The sequence below is a fragment of the Mustela putorius genome, unplaced genomic scaffold (assembly GCF_011764305.1).
Source record: "Mustela putorius furo isolate JIRA1106 unplaced genomic scaffold, ASM1176430v1.1 tig00000905_pilon_pilon_pilon, whole genome shotgun sequence".
Classification (NCBI taxonomy): domain Eukaryota; kingdom Metazoa; phylum Chordata; class Mammalia; order Carnivora; family Mustelidae; genus Mustela; species Mustela putorius.
In genome coordinates, this window is record NW_025421511.1 from 6,427,275 (window position 1) to 6,449,242 (window position 21,968).

At 48.8% G+C, this 21,968-nt stretch overlaps 1 long non-coding RNA gene across 1 annotated transcript in view; it reads right to left on the bottom strand.

Annotated features, from left to right (window-relative positions):
• LOC101692483 overlaps positions 1 to 21,968 on the bottom strand; it is a 253,486-nt gene that overhangs the window by 156,675 nt on the left and 74,843 nt on the right. Inside the window, exon 2 of the long non-coding RNA XR_006608451.1 lies at positions 10,363 to 10,469. This is a non-coding gene — a long non-coding RNA (uncharacterized LOC101692483). The remainder of the gene's footprint in view (positions 1 to 10,362; positions 10,470 to 21,968) is intronic.

Genomic DNA, 21,968 nt, shown 5'->3' on the forward strand with positions numbered 1-21,968 from the left:
CCCCTGCCGTCCCCTGGGTCCCTACTGTCCCCTGGGCCCCTGCTGTTCCCTGGGTCCCCGCTGTCCCCTGGGTCCCCGTTGTCCCCTGGGTCCCTGCTGTCCCCTGGGCCCCTGCTGTTCCCTGGGTCCCCGCTGTCCCCTGGGTCCCCACTGTCCCCTGGGTCCCCGCTGTCCCCTGGGCCCCCGCTGTTCCCTGGGTCCCCGCTGTCCCCTGGGTCCCCGCTGTCCCCTGGGTCCCCGCTGTTCCCTGGGTCCCCGCTGTCCCCTGGGTCCCCGCTGTCCCCTGGGCCCCTGCTGTCCCCTGGGCCTCCTGCTGTCCCCTGGGTCCCCATCCTGAGTCCCAATGCCATGTGGGCTCTGGAGGGGCATGCGGAGGGGTGCTGTGCCCTCTGAGGACATCCCTCCAGATAGACCATCCTTCAAACCCAGCATCCATGTGGGACAGGTCCTCCGGCCCACCCATGCCCCTCGAGACTCTTGGGGAGCCTCCCTTCTGAGACCCGAGGGCAAGCCTGTGTCTCCGCTCTGATGCAGAGACAAGATGCTTCCCGCGCCCACGGTGCCGGGTCAACATCGAAGCGACGGGCTTGTTGCGCTCGTCGTCCTGGCCCCGTTCTTACTCCGTCCGGCTCCTTAGAATTAGGCCAACAACAGTATTTGTCACGTGGTCTCGGTAAACTACCTCCAGAAAGCTCTTTTCCGTAACAGAGAAAGGTTCCCAGCCACCAGAGAGGACTGGATGCTCACAGCCTAGCCCACAGTGGCCAAAAGACACGTCCACACGGGTCTCAGAGCACCAACCGCGCTCCAAATCTCCCTCATCACCATGACCGTGATGCTGACAAGATGCACAAAGTCTGAACCCGTCCAGGCCATTCAGGAGATTTTCAACACCCTCACTTATGGGAAACTCCTGTCTGTTTGCCCCAACTCTCAAAAGCAGTGACCACTCTGAGAATCTGGGGCCAGAACACACCAACGTGGTCTCATCACGTGAATCCACGACACGGTCTCTGGCAAACCAGTCCACCGTCTCCACGGGGAGCCTTCCTCCACAGCACACTGGGCTGGTCCTTCATCCATTTATGCCCGTGACCTCCACGGATGGCCGTCCACCAGCCAAGGACAGGGCCCGAGAGACCGCACCCACACCCGAATCGTGGACAGCAAACGGCACATTCTAGTTGTTGGAGTCCCTGCTCTGTGGCCGCTCGTCATGGCGGCCCAAGGTGACAGACATGGAGAGCACGCCTGGGGGGAATCACATATGTTCATCCTTAAATTACCTAAGCACACGCAGGCCCCACGTTCCTGCCTGATCCAGAAGGAGCCGCTCACACGTCACCAAGGAGCTGTTCCCGCCACCGGCCTCAGCGGCCTTCGAAGCATGACGGCCGGGCTTGGCAGGTGACGGCCCATCCCAGAAGGGCTCTGCGGGGCCTCCTCCCACAGCGCAGACCAACCTACAAGAAACAGGCCTGGCAGCAAGCCTGCGAACCCGTCTGCATGTCTGCCATTCCGCACTGAGCTTCAGGCAAGACCTCATCAAAGGAGGCTCCGTGCGAAGCTGCGACCCACAGACTCTTCCAAAATTCCACCAACTGGGACGCCTTGCTGGCTCCGTTGGCTGAGCATCTGACTCTTGCTCTGGGCTCATGCCATGATCTTGGAGTCAGTCAAGGGACTGAGCCCGCATCAGGCTTGCTGCTCCAGAGCCCGCTGGCGCTTTCCTCCTCCACCCCTGCCGGTGGCCTGTGCGTGCCCATCTCTCTCTCTCTCTCTCTCTCTCTCTCTCTTGCTCTCTCTCTCAAATAAACACATCTTTAAAAAGAACTCTAACTGGCCATCTACACTGCAGCAAACACATTTACCAATTCAAACACGAGTGTATGGTGACCGGCTAGAGCCCAGACGTTTCACAAGAGGAAACCCCCAAATCACCACCACGCCGACTGTGTTGTACCAGGGGTCGGAAGGCGCACCCTGCAGTGCTGCGGGTCTGCCGAGACGGCAGGACAGGAGGACAGGTGTATCACGCGCCGGCGATTCCAGCAGAGGCAGCCTGTCTGCTTCGAGAACTGTGGGCACCAGAAGCATGAGGAAACCGTGACATTTAGCTGAGAAACCGAGCTACCGCCAAGAACTGCCGGCCCGGCTTCTGCCGCGCGCTCTCCCTTTCCTCCCCGACAGTGTCTGTGGGATCCATGTGTCTAAATTTAAGACCAGAGAAAAAAGTTCTTAAGAACAACACAGCTGTTGTGTTACTGTTATGTTCTGTTGTTGCAGATGGCTCTTTAAATCTAGGTGTTTATTTTGTTACGTAAGGAGGGATCCATTCGTCCTGGGAGCGAAAGTCGTCAGAGGAAGGAAGCGGGTCTGCACACCCTGGAGGAAGGTCTGCGTCTAACACACTCACGCAGCAGGTGCACACGTGTTCCAGAGTGGGGACCGTGCAGCGGGGATCTGGGCGTCGCCTGCAGCAGGGGACACACTGGAAGGGTGGCCGCTGTGGGGAGAAGGCCCCAGCCAGCAGGTGCACAGGCCGACTTGAGAGATAACGGCCACCATCACAAACACACTGATTATCATTCTCTAAGCAGCTCATGGGTCTGGCAACTCAACCCAGCGTGGAGGAAGGAGAAATTGTAATTCCAGGCTCACATGAGGGACGCCTGAGGCTCGTGGGAAGAGCTGGCTGGAAGCACCCGGAAACTGCACAGAATGACGACGCCCAAGCGGGTGCCGCCGCTCGCTCCGCAGAGCCACTAGACGTGCTGCCCGGCCATGGGCAGGCACGCCAGGGAGGCGAGTGTGAACGCCACGACCAGCACGGCTCTGCGTGCCGGTTACCTGTGCTAGTGAGTGAAGGGGCGAGGGGCCGCGGGGGGAGGGCAGCCGTGAGAGCAGACGCGGACCCGAGAGCAGGCCCGGCCGCCCTTCAATGAGGCTTTGACTTTCCACCGATTTCTCCCAGGATGTGCCCAACCCCAGACGCTGGCTCCTAGATTTAAGAAGTGATATTTAAACAGAAGCAGGAGACATTCTATGGAGCTAAAGAAAAACTGAAATATCTAAAATAGTGGCTAATCTCTTAAGCCAGTTCCTTATGTCATTTAACTATTCAGCTGCGCTGTGAACCAAGTTCAGCGTGGGCTCTCGGCCTGATCAGAGAGCCGGTCCTCCTCGGGGTGCATGTGCGCCCGCACGCACACACCAGACACACAACCAAGTACACACTCACACAGGCACCCAGAGACACCGTGAGACACATACAGACACACCTGCTCAGAGATACTCACACTCATAAACACATTCACACTCACACACACCCCCAATACACACAGGACACACAGGCACCATCCTGCTCCCAGGATTACGCTCACACAAACACACACAGACACTCTCACACAGACACAGACACACTCACAGACACACATGGACACACTCGCACACACACACACAAGGAACACTGAACATCACGGCCATGTTTGACTTTATGAAGTCTCAGTCTCAAAGTTAAGTGTTTTGAGAAATAAAGCAGAGCACATTTGCACACTTGGGAAGACACTACAAATACAACCATAGGGATAAGAGCGGTCTACCCTGTGCAGCTGGGAAACTCAGGCAACAGCGGCGACATGACCCCAACGCTGTTTCTGGAACCTGCTCTTTCTTTACAGAGATTTGGTCGAGGAGGACAAATCTTTTTTTTTTTTTTTTTTTTTTAAGGCAAAAAGATCCAACTCCACGAAAGAAATATAAGTTAAAATGCAGGTAAGCTGTCCACAGTGAGGGAACGGACAACTGTCCTTTTATGTTGTTTTAAACTAGAAATAGTTGGTTCCCACAACAATGTCCTGAATACCAGGTTCGTGGTGCTGGGAAACAAGACACGTACTCCTCAGCCTGGATCCGCCCCGAATCTCTTCGGAGATTCTTCCTGAGACAGGAGCACTTTGTCCCGTCCTGTCCATCTTTTCTCCAGCTCGTCTGTTTGCCTTCAAAGCGCGCAGACCGAAGCACTGGGTCCCGCACCTGCTGGGCTCTGTGTCTAAACCCTTCTCGTGTCCCGCACGCAGCGCTCGACCGACAGTGTTCCTGCCCCTTCCTTAGCCTGGGCTCCTGGATTCCAGCCGAGACGGAGCTCTTTGGGGGCACAGGTTCAAAACGACTGCATATAACGGCACCCTGAGACGGTGCTTGTGTCCTCGCCAGCCTGAGTGTCTGCAGGTGGTTAATTCTCGCTGGAACTTCACACTCATGATTCCTATCCTTCCGCTATTCAGTTCCTAACGAGGACGACATCTTAATTGTGTGTATATGTGTCACTGTGCGGAAATTAAGATTACGCATCCAGGTCCTACTGAGGAATCATCAGCTTCAATAAACAATTTTTTCCACTGCTTTAAAAATGGTAAAGGAGCTAAGCCTTTGACATTCTGAAAATAGACATAGATAAAATACACAGATAAAAGAGGAAAAACTTACACTTTGCAACGTTTTCCTGGAAATGTAGAAATTTTGTTCAAATTCATGTAAAACAAACTCTCCAGTGATGAGAGCCAAGCATGAGATTACACGACACGTCCATATTGTGGCGACACAGTGATGGCCCCCGCGATGCCCATAGTCAAACCCAGAATTTGCCAACGCAGCACCTCGAATGGAAAAGGGACTTTGCCTATGGGATTAAGGGCTCTGGTGCAGGGACCATCCCGAGATAACATGCGTCCACGAGAGCAGAGACGGTTTCCTGGCTCCCAGGACCACAGACAAGGGTGCCGCCAACAGCACGGACTAGGGAACACGTGGGCCTCTCTGGGAGCTGGGAAAGGCCAGGAGCCGCCAGAAGGAACCAGCGCTGCAGACCTCTCGACGTCAGCCCAGTGAGACTGTGCTAGACGCCTGACCGACCTAGGTCAGGTCTTTTGGCTCTAAGACCAAAAATTCATGTTGTTTAAGCCAATACGTTTCTGGTCATTTGTTACAGAAACAAAGTTGAATTCTCTCAGGACAAGGGCCCAGGATGCCTCTGCTAGCACTATGCCTCCCCGAAACTTCTATGAGTGATCTGGCCCCATCAACGCTCCCGACATCACCAGAGATCAGCACTCATTACATACGTGTCACAAGAAAACGGCGACGCATCATCAACGCCATAAGAAGTACCAGCACCCGTACCCGGTGAATCCCAGTCCTGCTGGCGGCAGCTAGAGCACACCGGTCCATGTGACTGGTCTTGCATCCACGCTGACTTCGAAGTCAGATTAACACACTCATTACAACGGTGTGCAATGGTGGACTGAGCGGCTGTCATTCAAGGAACGGACGTCAGGGGGAGGCCCATGTCCGGGAGACCGTCCTGTGCCCACTCCTCCACCCTCAATGATCACACTGCACTTCCACGGTGGCACTCTTCCCGAAAGCTAAGCCAGGCACCACCCTCCAGGGACCGTGCACAGCTCTACCTCCCCCAGGATACGTTTGCACACAGACGAGCCACAATCATACAGAAAATATAAAAAGCGAACATTGTTAGGTGTGCAGTCTACGTGTGAGGACAAACTTTTTGTAAAACCTGTACTGAAATGTGTGCTGAAAATCCTTAAAATCTTCCCCTCTTTTAAAACATTTTAAGCTCACAAATGTGTTCTAATAGAGTAATTAGCTGAACAGAGGTGATCTGTCCAGGCGTCATTCGCATTAACAGAGAAGGGGACATCACCGGCACCTGATGCCCATACCATGGTAGACTCCACCGCTATAAAAATATCTAATAATATTTTAATAGTATTAAAATATTATTAGATATTTAATAATATTAAAATATTATTAGATATTTGATAATATTAAAATATTATTATTTAATAATATTAAAATATTATTAGATATTTTTATAGACAAGGAGAGTTGTCCTAATATACTGCAGTGATTTGTTAAAACATCTGTTATAAAAATAATTGGTATAATAATTTTATTAATACAAATCGTGTGTATCTACAGATAAGGACCTAGGAAAATAGGAAAACGAAACCAAAATGTCAATAATGACCATCTCTGAATCTTTTATTTATGCTCATTTTCCATGGTAAGATATGTCATTCGCATGGTTTTTAAAAAGCCGACAAATAAAAGACCGTACGATCATAGGAGCACCTGGGTAGCTCAGTCACTGGGCATCTGCCTTCAGCTGAGATCATGACCCGGGACCCTGGGATGGAGCCCGCATCATCCCTGCTCAGCAGGAAGCCTGCTTCTCCCTCTCCCACTCCCCCTGCCTGTGTCCCCCCTCTCGCTGTCTCTGTCAAATAAATAAATAAAATCTTTTTTAAAAATTTCCAGTTTCGGTGTTCACAATTTCTACAAGTAAATCTCTGAATTAGCTAGCTAGAAGGTAGTCTCAAAAATAATTTGTACAATTTATCCTTAATACATAGGTACTTGGTTAACTAAAAAAGTTGAAATATTTACTAACACAATCACTAGCTACTCATCATGCATGTCCGAAGTCCCTGCAGGTAAACGTGATCTGACCGCGAGAAGGGAGACACGGGCTTACGACCCACACCCCGCACCGGAAGACGGCGAAGGGAGACAGGAGAGGAACATGCTCTGCTGCAGTCAAGGGAGAGTCACAGACGAATCACAGCCAGAACCCAGGTTTCCAACTGCCAGGCAGGTGCGGGACACCCGTTCACGCCAGGCTTCCATGCACCCCGCAAGGCCGGGAACTGGATTCTCCACCGACAGACAGGCGATATGAGGACCCCTGGCTTTCTGGCTAATCAGGGAGAAAGGAAAGGGAAGCACCAGCAGGTTTAGTTCGTAAGAAATTAAACCAAATTGAATTCACACATTTAATAAAGAAAAAAGCGTTTGGGTTTGTCAAAGTTAACGAGAACCTGCACTAAAAACCAATGACGCTGCCCAGTGAAAAGGAATCGGCTTTACAAGGGGCTGCTTCTGGCGTCGGCAGACAGGCGCACACGTGGTGCTGCTCTGTTCCTCACCCTGTGTAAAGTTCATCTCGGAGCGACGCAGACCTGTTCACCGTTCCCTGGAGGAGAGGGAATACTCCTTCACAAAATAACCCGGATTTCCACATTCCAAATTACTGCGGCTTGATGCAGCAGCAACACTATGAACACTTTCTACAATTTCTCTTATTGTCAACGAGACGAATCTCAAAATGCAGCCTGTTCTCGTCCTTGTCTGAGCACCAGAGAACCGTGAATTCTGTTCGGAGTCGGGCCTGAGGGCGGCACCACGGCCAGAACTGGGTCATGTGCACGGAGCCACGGTATCGGCGAAAAGATTAGCATCGGAACGATTCCAGTGGGCTGCTTCAGAAACATCCCGCCATTCCAAACAATCCAACGTGCATTTTCCATATGATCCATATGAACAAATCTGCATGCAGACCATTGACTGTCCTAAGGGCTCCTGTGCAGAAACTCCTCCTACCAAAGAGGAACAGTTTATCGAGATTATATCATCACCTTGGCCTGTGTGCTCAGACCCTCGAGCATACAGAAGGATGACAGACTAGATCACGAGAGCAAAGCAAGCTTCCTCGACCTCGTCTCCTGACATATGGGCTGTGTCACTCCTCGGGGCGGGGCGGGGTGATTAGTGGAATCATGGCCTCGACCCACCAGATGCCGGCAGAGCCCTCATGCAGCCGTACAAACAAATGAGAAACTGTCTGGACCTTCTAACACCCACTGGCTACGGGGCAAACCGCCCCCTGGAGAAGGAGTGATATGAAGTGGACAGAAGACCTCCCAGGGAGGTGACCCACGTCTCTCCACGGACAGAACAGAGAAGCTGAGGGAGACGGGATCCAGGTGGACCTTGAGAGTCTGCCTTCGGCTCAGGTCATGATCCCGGGGTCCTGGGATGGAGCCCCACGTTGGGCTCCCTGCTCAGCGGGGAGCCTGCTGCTCTGCCTACTTGTGCTCTCCTGTCTAATACCTGAATAAGATCTTTTAAAAGAGAGAGAGAGACGGAATCCAGGTGGAAAAGGCATCATCCTTTGGCTCCCTTTCCTTCCCCAAATCCATATAAAGGTCCGTGGTGGGAGAGAAGGGAGTACATCCCCAACATAGCAGGAAAACAAGAACACCCTCCTACGGCAATATCATTACGGAGACTCTGAGAGAAGATGACGGAGGGACCCGAGTGACCAAGTGGAGGCCGAGCACGGCTAGTCGGGCAGCCCGTCCTGGCCAGTGCAGGGCCAGTCCCACGGAGGGGACCCGGGAAGAAGGGCTTCTGACAGCTCCGAAGGAAGGACTGTGTTCTTCCCAGGAATTAACCACCTCAAGACTGTTTATGGAAACACAAAAATCTCCTGCACCCAACAAGGTAGAATGCCTGGGGACACTCAGATCCTTAAACACACGCCTGTTCGAGAGGGAGGCGTCTCGGGCAGCCGCCTGCAGCTCTGACTGCTAGAAAACATGAATCGAGGCAAATCAACACCAAAGTAAGGGGAAGAAAGGAAATAATCAGACCCAAACAGGTATCAGAGAAACAGAGAATAAAAAACAACACCGATAATCCATGACAACAAAATCTGGTTCAGGTTGATCATTAAAATCGACAAACCTGACTAATGAGGAAAAAAGGAGAGAAAATTCAAATTCAGGGCATCCAGACCAGAGAAACAGGTCCTTGGATCCTGAAAGCTAAGGGGTTTCTGAGCAACTGGAAAATGTCAGGTGTTTCTCAGTGGGGTGGGCGGGGACGAGCTTCCCTCCAGCGACCCTTGGCAGCCACGGCCAGGAGACACGGCCGGGCTCACGGGAGAGGGACGGCCCATTCCGGAGGCCGGAGGTGGGGGAAGCGGCTGAATGTCCCCCACACCCAGGACCGCCCGGCCCCCAAGGATTACACAGTTCAGAACTGAGGGACACCTTCCCCACGGCTCCCCAAAGGGAGAGTTCTGCCCTCCTGAGGCAGAACCCGACAGGGGCCTCCAGGTGCCTCTGCTGCCAGCCGTGGGCGCCAGGCCCGTGACAGAGGCTGCGGCAGTAGGGGTCCTGGGGGAGGCCGGAGCCATGGCTGCTCCCTCAGCTCTGCAGACCCCTTCGGGATCAAGCATCTTCCCATTATGGGGAGCTGCATCTCGTAGGGGGACCTGGGGGTGTGGGCAGCCGGCTGGCAGGCTCCGGTGACAGCATCCCTGGGGCGCTGCCCTGCACCTCAGCCACTCGCCACGTGGTGAAAGACTCCTCCCCAAGGACAAACACCCAACTGTCACCACTGACACACTGTCCCCAGAAGGCTGCCCCAACCGTGGAGGGGAGAGGCAGTGGTCTGTCCCTGGCGCCCAGCAGTCTGCCTGAGCTCCAGGCCGGGAAGCGGCCTCAGGGGTGGGCTCCGCTGACGCAGCGCCTAGGGGGACTGTAACAGAGAAAGCCAGGCTGGCTCGGTCAGACGGGCACGGGACTCTCGCTCTCAGCCCCACGCTGGGTAGAGACTTAAATCAATAAGTAAACTTAAAAAAAAACAAACCACTAAAAGTTAAGACAATTAAAAATTAAACAAAAGGGACAGTTTGTCTTCTGCCTCCCCGAAGGCTCTTACATAGACGGACGTGCAGCGAAGGGCAACCGTGTTCCCAGCTGTGGGGAAGTCAGTGCCGCCTCCTGAGAAGACCAAGGAGGCCGAGCAGTGTCGGCGAACGGAGATGTGCACGTGTGAGTGGCCGCGAGGGACACACCAGGGGACGCAGGACAGCAGCAGCTCTGAAGGGTCCACGTGAAATCTTTCCACGTTCATCCACACAAATCTGTCCCGGAGATACGAGAACTCCGGACGTGTCCTCTGTCACCTGTGAACCACTGGAGCAAAGGCATCCGTGTGTGGGGGCTGCGGCACCGGGAGGGGAGGTCACAGCCTGCGACACCGGTGTTCCCAGGCAGGGAGCGGGGTCCCAGCCCGCGGGGCCTTCCTGAGCACCCGGCTCTAGGTGTTCCGGAACGTGCGGCAGTGACACGTGCGCGTCCCTGCTCCGCTGTGAGCGGCTCCGTGTCCCCAGCTCGCATGCTCCCACCACGACGCCACATGACAGCCTCCGAAGGCGACCGTAATGGAACAAGAGCACAGCCACTCCGCTCAGCGGTTTCCGTCCTAGCCTCCACGGGCCCGTGCACACACTGGGCACACCCCCCACGGCCGGCGGCCAGCGGCGGAGACCCCGCCGACCCCCTCGCCCCCGCCATGTCCTCCAGCACGGCAGAGCCATAGGCATGGTGCCTCCGAGCAGTCAGCGCGGCGTCCAGACGCCAGAGCCCCTCCCCGCCCGCGTCCCCACCGCCGGCCCGCGGGACATGGGGAGCACAGAAGGGACATTACCTGAGCAGTCCCCATCGTGGCTGGGCTGGGACAGGCCGAGGGTGTCCAGCGGCAGGTGCTGTGAAGCCGCACGGGGCTCAGGGCCGTGCCTCACGTGGTGCCAGAGCCTACGGTGAGGAATGGACAGAAATGGGGAAGATATGATAAAAAAAAATGATAATAATAAGCAACCTCCCCCCATGGAAGAGAAAACACGTGGAATGTAGATAGAAAACATGAGTCCACGTGATATTAGAGCCACTGGGAGCCGGGCTTTGGCAGAGACCACGTCTGCACCAAGCAAGGCCAGTTCGGTTTAACACCCTGAAACATGGCGTCTATTCGCGCAGACCTATGTCCCCGGGGCAGGAAAGAGGTCACTTCTGCAGCAGGGCAGGATGAGGCGAGACATCACCTCCCACCTTCAGAGCCCGGAACCGGAGAGAAGTGAAAGCAGTGACTCTGAGCCAGGGCTGCGGCTTCCCGGAGAGGCCGTGCGTGGGGCGGTATTCGTGGCCGGGGCCGGCCCTGCGGTCCGGGAACCCAGGGCGGCACCAGGCCGTGAGCTCGCTCTCCGTGCAGGGTAGACCGCACGGGAGGCTGCGGAAACGCGGTGGAGGGGTGGTGCCAGGCCATCGTCCTGACCCGTCCTAAGCCCCCAGGGAAGCCGGCACCCAGCACGGCACCCCGTCAGCCACGTGCGGCGGGGGGTCTCCTCCAGGAGGCGGTTGGTAGCATCAGGCGGGGAAGACGTGACACGCTTTGTTCCGACGGGGCAGCTGCCGTCCCAGAACGCGAACCCAGTCCGTTCACGCGCCCTCGGAAACCGCCCTCAGGCTCAGCAACTTTCCGCGAAGGCCTAAGTCCCCCACGCAGCGCTGGGCTGCCGGAACGCCCTCCGTCCCCAGAGTCTCTGGCCAGCCCCGTCACCGGAGGCCACGCACGTCCTTTCAAACGCACGAGCCTCCTAAGGTAGGACAGCAGCTGTGTCTCCCGTGGGCGAGCGTGCGCCGCAGCCCTGACGGTGAGGCACACAGCCCCGGACGGCGCTCGCCGGTTCCCGACCCCGACAGCAACCTGCCGCAACGGTCACCTACGCTGCGGGTGTGTTTCCAGGCACGTCCTCCCGAAACACCCAGAGCAACAGCCCCCTTCTCACTGGCATGACTCCCAGCCGGAAGCAGGACCGCTCCTGCCTTTCCCTCCTGAAGACTCACACGGACCCTGCAAACCCCTTCCTGGCGGGCACCTGGGTTGTCTCCGGTTCTTCCCGACGCCTGAGAACTCCGCACATTTCCGTATGTTTCTCAGTGAGTTTGTGCAGAACACACTTGTGGGAGTGGCCTTAGCGGTCACAGGACATGCGTGTGCACCGCACCCACCGGGTCTGCTGTGGGTCTGCACTGGAAGGAGTGTCCCCACTGTTCTCGCGGATCCGGAGGAGCTCGCGGTAGGACTCCTGACCAGATGTGCTCCCACGCAGACCGCCTGTTCCACACACGTGTCTGCTTCTTTGGGGGAGTTTCTAATGACTGTGTAGCACCCCGTATACACTCCAGACCCGTCTGCGGCGGCCGCTGCCGCCCTCCTCCTGCTTCCCATGCCCTTACGTCCTCAGTGGTGGCTCTCAGCAAGTCAGATGGGCTTAGTAGGATTCATGTGCGAATCGATCACTCCCTTCTTTAAGGGCTTCTGTTCGTAGAACCACCTTCCCCATTCCACAATTCAAAAAATACATTCAAGGGGCGCCTGGGTGGCTCAGTGGGTTAAAGCCTCTGCCTTCGGCTCAGGTCATGATCCCAGGGTCCTCGGGCCGTTGGGCTCTCTGCTCAGCAGGGGGCCTGTTTCCCCACCCCCCTCTGCTTGCCTCTCTGCCTGCTTATGATCTCTGTCAAATAAATAAATAAAATCTTTAAAAAAATGCATTTAACTAAATTTTGTTATACCATTTGTACAACTATTTCTAATGATAAATCTGTAAATTTGAGTTGAAAGTAGAAATTTTCCCTCCAATGGCTAACCGACTGTCCCAATAAATAGGTTTGCTGAATAATCCATTTTTTCCCACCAATCTGAAAATGCCATTCGTGCAGAAAAGACTGCACTACGGGTCACTTTACCTCCAGGAGCACAGGGACACCTGCTTCTCTCTAGGAGACCAGAACTGTCACCGTTCAGGCTGTCTTCAAAACTTTTTTTTAAATTTTTATTTATGTATTTGACAGACAGAGGTCACAAGTAGGCAGAGAGGCAGGCGGAGTGAGAGGGGGTCTCTCCAGCCCTCCCTAGCACTCGGTAACGTTTTCTGTCCCTTACAAGGATCCCATCGTTTGGGGGTTTCTCTCCTATAGACTTTATCCTGTTTTCTCCCACGGTGTCCTGTAGGGCTCCCTGCTCCTGAGAATGAACGCGTTTGGCCGTCACATACGGGACAGTTCATGATATTTATTCACTGACCTTCTACTTGTTCTATGTCTCCATGTTCCTACTTACCCAGTAGACTTTGCATGGCCTCTTCCTTTTCCCACTGGACATTTCTAACATCTCCTGTCTTTTACTTTCCCACGTAACCTTAACTGGAGACCCCAGAATCACAGGGGCCAGCGGTGAGTGCGCTGGTGTCGCCACTGTGATCCACAGTTTAGCACCCCCGGCCACGACTCTGCTTGCTGTGGGGTTTCTGGTTAGATGCCGAAGCCTGGTCAGGAAGTGCCCTGCCGTGACGCGTAGACGTTCAGCCTAAGCCGCGGCTCTGGAGCTTAGGACGCTCAGGGTCTCCCGACACAAGCATGTGTGTGCTGTTCTCCCAACGGGCTCGTCTTACCCTAACTACAACAGAGGCTGTTCCTGAACCTCTTCCACTTACGGACAAAGCCCGTGTGCTTATGTTAAACACAACTAGATGCGATTTGCTAGGATTTGGTTTATGGAATTCATATTTATATTCTTAAATGAAATCAGCCTTTTTTCTGCTCTAATAACAAGTTTGGGAATTACTCATTAAAAGAGAGTGATGGTTAAACTCTGAAATAGTTTGGACAATGCACAATCATCAACTCAGAAATTGGTGCAGAATTTACCAATAAAACTGATCCTGTAGCTTTCATAAAAGTACATCTCAGAAAATTTTTAATTTTAATTTTCTCATGGCTACTGAAATGTTCATATATTCTAGCTTTTGTTGGATCAACTTATGTCACTTACATTCACCAAAAAAACGAATCATCTCATCTCCATTTTCAAATCTCTCGGTAAAGATGTCTGCAGATTATACAGCTCTTTTAGCCACTTGTGATTCTATCACAAACGTTATCCCTAATTCTTTCTTTTTAATTTTTTATTTTTTATAAACATATATTTTTATCCCCAGGGGTACAGGTCTGTGAATCGCCAGGTTTACACACTTCACATCACTCACCAAAGCACATACCCTCCCCAATGTCCAAAACCCCACCCCCTTCTCCCAAACCCCTTCCCCCCAGCAACCCTCAGTTTGTTTAGTGAGATTAAGAGTCACTTATGGTTTGTCTCCCTCCCAATCCCATCTTGTTTCATTGATTCTTCTTCTACCCACTTAAGCCCCCATGTTGCATCACCACTTCCTCATATCAGGGAGATCATATGATAGTTGTCTTTCTCCGCTTGACTTATTTCGCTAAGCATGATACGCTCTAGTTCCATCCACGTTGTCGCAAATGGCAAGATTTCATTTCTTTTGATGGCTGCATAGTATTCCATTGTGTATATATACCACATCTTCTTTATCTACTTATCTGTTGATGGACATCTAGGTTCTTCCCATAGTTTGGCTATTGTGGACATTGCTGCTATAAACATTCGGGTGCACGTGCCCCTTCGGATCACTACGTTTCTATCTTTAGGGTAAATACCCAGTAGTCCATTGCTGGGTCATAGGGCAGTTCTATTTTCAACATTTTGAGGAACCTCCATGCTGTTTTCCAGAGTGGTTGCACCAGCTTGCATTCCCACCAACAGTGGAGGAGGGTTCCCCTTTCTCCGCATCCTCGCCAGCATCTGTCATTTCCTGACTTGTTGATTTTAGCCATTCTGACTGGTGTGAGGTGATATCTCATTGTGGTTTGATTTGTATTTCCCTGATGCCGAGTGATGTGGAGCACTTTTTCATGTGTCTGTTGGCCATCTGGATGTCTTCTTTGCAGAAATGTCTGTTCATGTCCTCTGCCCATTTCTTGATTGGATTATTTGTTCTTTGGGTGTTGAGTTTGCTAAGTTCTTTATAGATTTTGGACACTAGTCCTTTATCTGATATGTCATTTGCAAATATCTTCTCCCATTCTGTCAGTTGTCTTTTGATTTTGTTAACTGTTTCCTTTGCTGTGCAAAAGCTTTTGATCTTGATGAAATCCCAATAGTTCATTTTTGCCCTTGCTTCCCTTGCCTTTGGCGATGTTCCTAGGAAGATGTTGCTGCGGCTGAGGCCGAAGAGGTTGCTGCCTGTGTTCTCCTCAAGGATTTTGATAGATTCCTTTTGCACATTGAGGTCCTTCATCCATTTTGAGTCTATTTTCGTGTGTGGTGTAAAGAAATGGTCCAATTTCATTTTTCTGCATGTGGCTGTCCAATTTTCCCAACACCATTTATTGATGAGGCTGTCTTTTTTCCATTGGACATTCTTTCCTGCTTTGTCGAAGATGAGTTGACCATAGAGTTGAGGGTCTATTTCTGGGCTCTCTATTCTGTTCCATTGATCTATGTGTCTGTTTTTGTGCCAGTACCACGCTGTCTTGATGATGACAGCTTTGTAATAGAGCTTGAAGTCCGGAATTGTGATGCCACCAACTCTGGCTTTCTTTTTTCAATATCCCTTTGGCTATTAGAGGTCTTTTCTGGTTCCATATAAATTTTAGAATTATTTGTTCCATTTCTTTGAAAAAGATGGATGGTACTTTCATAGGAATTGCATTAAATGTGTAGATTGCTTTAGGTAGCATAGACATTTTCACAATATTTATTCTTCCAATCCCATAGCATGGAACATTTTTCCATTTCTTTGTGTCTTTCTCAATTTCTTTCATGAGTATTTTATAGTTTTCTGAGTATAGATTCTGTGCCTCTTTGGTTAGGTTTATTCCTAGGTATCTTATGGTTTGGGGTGCAATTGTAAATGGGATTGACTCCTTAATTTCCCTTTCTTCTGTCTTGTTGTTGGTGTAGAGAAATGCAACTGATTTCTGTGCATTGATTTTATATCCTGACAATTTACTGAATTCCTGTACAAGTTCTAGCAGTTTTGGAGTGGAGTCTTTTGGGTTTTCCACATATAGTATCATATCATCTGCAAAGAGTGATAATTTGACTTCTTCTTTGCCGATTTGGATGCCTTTAATTTCCTTTTGTTGTCTGATTGCTGAGGCTAGTACTATGTTGAATACCAGTGGTGATAATGGACATCCCTGCCGTGTTCCTGACTTTAGGGAAAAGCTTTCAGTTTTTCTCCATTGAGAATATTTGCGATGGGTTTTTCATAGATGGCTTTGATGATATTGAGGTATGTGCCCTCTATCCCTACACTTTGAAGAGTTCTGATCAGGAAGGGATGCTGTACTTTATCAAATGCTTTTTCAGCATCTATTGAGAGTATCATATGGTTCTTGTTCTTTCTTTTATTGATGTGTTGTATCACATTGACTGATTTGCGGATGTTGAACCAACCTTGCAGCCCTGGAATAAATCCCACTTGGTCGTGGTGAATAATCCTTTTAATGTCCTAATTCTTTACATTCTTAAATTTTCTCTTCATTGTCTTTATGAGGCTTGCACAATTTGGCTATCTGCAAGACATTTTTTAATGTTGTTTGTGGTTGTTGTTGAATACTGAATTCTTTGTTATATGTTTTATGGAAGTGTAATTAACATATGTTCTTTTAAACATGAAGAATCCACGTTGTATCTAATCTGACCTGAATAAACAGAGTATTTGTTTTTATGTCTGAGTTTCGCCCACCTATGTTTATTGTGATTACTGAAAAACTAGGACTTCCATTGCCCTGAGAGTTCACATTTAATGCTGTTCTTTGTACTTTTTTATTCCTCACTGCCTTATATAGGATTTTTCACTAGATAGGATTTTTCCTTAAATAGGATTTTTTGGTGCCTATATTTTATTTCTCCCTCAACAGTTTTAACATATGCAAGTATACACATATTTTCCTAGCAAAGCTATTAATCAATATGTCTAATATACTCTTGAAGACAAGAACTTGGGATGCTCACACGCACCTCCAAGTCCACAGCGCCCTCCCCACATACTTATAAATAAATGTGTCCTTGATCTCTTGACTAGCATCCTTCTGGGTTCATTATTCCTCGTGCTCAAAAATATCATGTTTTTCATTTGACATGGTTTCTGTGTGGTAAACTGTCAAGCTCTTTGAATGTCTGAAAAGGTCCTTCTTTTGCTTTCAATGCTGAATGACAGACAAGGTAAAGAATCCAAAAAAATCCAACAGACAGCCTCAGGGACATATTGTTACTTTGAGCAATTTCTCATTAGTCTATAAGCAATTCCTGTTCTCTTCATAGACTGCTCAGCATTCTGTCTTTACCCGGGTCCTGCTGTGTTGTACAAGTATGGGTCACGATGGGCCTCTTATCTTCACTCTGGCCTAGCAGCAGGTAATAGAATGTTTCTGTACCGACCTTTTTTACTTGAGTTTTTACTTAAATTCCAGTCAGTTAATATACAGTGTAATATTAGTTTCATATGTACAATACAGTGAATCAACACTTCCGAGCATCACCTGGTGCTCAGCAGGACAGGTACCCTCCTTCGTCCCCACCACCACCACCCCCCACCTCACCTCTGGGACCATCAGTGTATTCTCTGTAGTTAAGAATATGTTTCTTACGCCTTTTTTTCCTTGCGCTCATTTGTTTCTTTTTTTTTTTTTAATTTTTTAAAATTTATTTTCAGTGTAACTGTATTCATTGTTTTTGCACCACACCCAGTGCTCCATGCAATCCGTGCCCTCTCCAATACCCACCACCTGGTTCCCCCAACCTCCCACCCCCTGCCCCTTCAAAACCCTCAGATTGTTTTTCAGAGTCCATAGTCTCTCATGGTTCACCTCCCCTTCCAATTTCCCCCAACTCCCTTCTCCTCTCTAACTCCCCTTGTCCTCCATGCTATTTGTTATGCTCCACAAATAAGTGAAACCATATGATAATTGACTCTGCTTAACTGATTTCACTCAGCATCATCTCTTCCAGTCCCGTCCATGTTGCTACAAAAGTTGGGTATTCGTCCTTTCTGATGGAGGCATAATACTCCATAGTGTATATGGACCACATCTTCCTTATCCATTCGTCTGTTGAAGGACATTTGTCGACCATGGCCATTGCTGCTATAAACACTGGGGTACAGATGGCCCTTCTTTTCACTCCATCTGTACCTTTGGGGTAAATACCCAGGAGTGCAATGGCAGGGTCATAGGGAAGCTCTCTTCTTAATTTCTTGAGGAATCTCCACACTGTTCTCCAAAGTGGCTGCACCAACTTGCATTCCCACCAACAGTGGAAGAGGGTTCCCCTTTCTCCACATCCCCTCCAACACATGTTCTTTCCTGTCTTGCTTATTTTGGCCATTCTAAGTGGTATAAGGTGATATCTCAATGTGGTTTTAATTTGAATCTCCTTGAGGGCTAGTGATGATGAACATTTTTTCATGTGTCTGATAGCCATTTGTATGTCTTCATTGGAGAAGTATCTGTTCATATCTTCTGCCCATTGTTTGATATTATTGTCTGTTTTGTGTGTGTTGAGTTTCAGGAGTTCTTTATACATCCTGGATATCAACCTTTTGTCTGTACTGTTGTTTGCAAATATCTTTTCCCATTCCGTGGGTTGCCTCTTTGTTTTCTTGACTGTTTCCTTTGCTGTGCAGAAGCTTTTGATTTTGATGAAGTCTCAAAAGTTTATTTTCGCTTTTGTTTCCTTTGCCTTTGGAGACATATCTTGAAAGAAGTTGCTGTGGCTGATATCGAAGAGGTTACTGCCTATGTTCTCCTCTAGGATTCTGATGGATTCCTGTCTCATGTTGAGGTCTTCTATGGTTCAACATTCGCAAATCAATCAATGTGATAGAACAAATTACTATGAGAAGAGAGAGGAACCACATGGTCCTCTCAATCGATGCAGAAAAAGCATTTGACAAAATCCAGCATCCGTTCCTGATTAAAACGCTTCAAAGTATAGGGATAGAGGGAACATTCCTGAACCTCTCCAAATCTATCTATGAAAGACCCACAGCAAATATCATCCTCAATGGGAAAAAGCTTGCAGCCTTCCCGTTGAGATCAGGAACACAACAAGAATGCCCTCTCTCAGCACTCTTGTTCAACATAGTATTAGAAGTCCTAGTAACAGCAATCAGACAACAAAGAGAAATAAAACATATCCAAATTGGCAATGAAGAAGTCAAACTCTCTCTCTTATCAGATGACATGATTCTTTATATGGAAAACCTAAAAGACTCCACCCCTATACTACTAGAACTCATACAGCAATTCAGCAACGTGGCAGGATACAAAGTCAATGTACAGAAATCAGTGGCTTTCTTATACACTAACAATGAAAATACATAAAGGGAAATTAGAGAATTGATTCCATTTACTATAGCACCAAGAACCATAAGATACCTGAGAATAAACTGAACCAAAGGAACTCGAGGAACTAGAGAACACTCATGAAAGAAATTGAAGAAGACACAAAAAGATGGAAGACCATTCCATGCTCTTGGATCAGAAGAATAAACATTGTTAAAATGTCTGTACTGCCTAGAGCAATCTATACTTTTAATGCCATTCCAACCAAAATTCCACCAGTATTCTTCAAAGAGAGGGAGCAAATAATCCAAAAATTTGTATGGAATCAGAAGAGACCCCAAATCGCTAAGGAAATGTTGAAAATCAAAAATAAATCTGAGGGCATCACATTACCTGATTTCAAGCTTTACTACAAAGCTGTGATCACCAAGGCAGCATGGTACTGGCATAAAAACAGACAACATAGACCAGTGGAACAAAGTAGAGAGCCCAGATATGGACCCTCAACTCTATGGTCAAATAATCTTCGACAAAACGGGAAAAAATATACAGTGGAAAAAAGACAGTCTCTTCAATAAATGGTGCTGGGAAAACTGGACAGTTATATGTAGAAGAATGAAACTCAACCATATCTTACACCATACACAAAGATAACCTCAAAATGGAAAATTTTAAAAAAATTTTATTTGTTAATTAATTAATTTTTATTAGCATATAATGTATTACTAGCCCCAGGGGTACAGGTCTGTGAATCATCAGGTTTCCATACTTCCCAGCACTCACTATATCACATATATTCCTCAGTGTCCATAACCCAACCACCGTCTCCCTACCCGCCTCCCGGCAGCAACCCTCAGTTTGTTTTGTGAGATTAAGAGTTTCTTATGCTTTGTCTCCCTCCCAATCCCATCTTGTTTCATTTTTTCCTTCCCTACCTCCCAAGCCCCCACGTTGCCTCTCAAATTCCTCATATCACTGAGATCATATGATAATAGTCTTTCTCTGATTGACTTATTTCGCTCAGTGTAATACTCTCTAGTTCCATCCATGTTGCTGCAAATGGCAAGATTTCATTTCTTTTGATGGCTGCATAGTATTCCACTGTATATATATATACCACTTCTTTTTTTTTTTTAAAGATTTTATTTATTTATTTGACAGAGAGAGATCAAAAGTAGGCAGAGAGGCAGGCAGAGAGAGAGGGGGAAGCAGGATCCCTGCTGAGCAGAGAGCCGGATGGCGGGACTCGATCCCAGGACCCTGAGATTATGACCTGAGCCAAAGGCAGCGGCTTAACCCACTGAGCCACCCAGGTGCCCTATACCACCTCTTCTTTATTCATTCATCTGTCGATGGACATCTAGGTTCTTTCCAAAGTGGATCTTGTGGATATTGCTGCTATGAACATTCGGGTACATGCGCCCCTTCAGATAACTACATTTGTATCTTTAGGGTAAATATCCAGTAGTGCGATTGCTGGGTCATAGGGTAGCTCTATTTTCAACTTCTTGAGGAACCTCCATGCTGTTTTCCAGAGTGGTTGCATCAGCTTGCATTCCCTCCAACAGCGTAGGAGGGTTCCCCTTTCTCCACATCCTCGCCAACATCTGTCGTTTCCTGACTTGTTAATTTTAGCCATTCTGACTGGTGCAAGGTAGTATCTCATTGTGGTTTTGATTTGTATTTCCTTGATGCTGAGTGATATGGAGCACTTTTTCATGTGTCTGTTGGCCATCTGGATGTCTTCCTTGCAGAAATGTCTGTTCATGCCTTCTGCCCATTTCTTGATTGGATTATTTGTTCTTTGGGTGTTGAGTTTGATAAGTTCTTTATAGATTTTGGATACTAGCCCTTTATCTGATATGTCATTTGCAAATATCTTCTCCCATTCTGTCAGCTGTCTTTTGGTTTTGTTGACTGTTTCCTTTGCTGTGCAAAAGCTTTTGATCTTGACGAAGTCCCAGTAGTTCATTTTTGCCCTTGCTTCCCTTGCCTTTGGTGATGTTTCTAGGAAGAAGTTGCTGTAACTTGGGTCAAAGAGGTTGCTGCCCATGTTCTCCTCAAGAATTTGGGTGGATTCCTGTCTCACATTGAGGCCTTTCATCCATTTGGAGTCTATTTTCGTGTGTGGTGTAAGGAAATGGTCCAGTTTCATTCTTCTGCATGTGGCTGTCCAATGGTGTTCCAACACCATTTGTTAAAGAGAATGACTTCTTTCCACTGGACATTCTTCCCTGCTTTGTCTAAGAGTAGTTGACTGTAGAGCTGAGGGTGTATTTCTGGTCTCTCTATTCTGTTCCACTGATCTATGTGTCTGTTTTTGTGCTAGTATCATACTGTCTTGATGATAACAGCTTTGTAATAGAGCTTGAAGTCTGGAATTGTGACACCACTAACTTGGCTTTCTTTTTCAACACTCCTCTGGCTATTCTAGGTCTCTTCTGGTTCCACATATATTTTAGGATTATTTGTTCTGTTTCTTTGAAGAAAATTGATGTTATTTTGATAGGGATTGCATCAAATGTGTAGATTGCTTTAGGTACCATAGACATTTTCACAGTAATTTCTTTTTCCAATCCAGGAGCATGGAACATTTTTCCATTTCTTTGTGTCCTCCTCAATTTCTTTCATGAGTACTTTAGAGTTTTCTGAGTACAGATTCTTTCCCTCTTTGGTTAGATTTATTCCTAGGTATCTTATGGTTTGGGGTACCATTGTAAATGGGATTGACTCCTTAATTTCTCTTTCTTCTGTCTTGTTGGTGTATAGAAATGCAACTGATTTCTGTGCATTCATTTTATATCCTGACACTTAACTGAATTCCTGTCTGAGTTCTAGCAGTTTTGGAGTGGAGTGTGTGCCTCCTCTGGCCAGGGACTGGGAGGCCGCCATCTTCATTCCCGTCCTCCAAAGTTCTATGAAAAGTGCTCAGGGAACAAAAGCTCTGAGAGCGAACCTGAAGAGATTACTTAGCCAGGTTCCTGGCAAGGGCAGTGCAATTCCGCCTCAGGCAAAGACACTTGAGACTCGGCAACAGGCCCC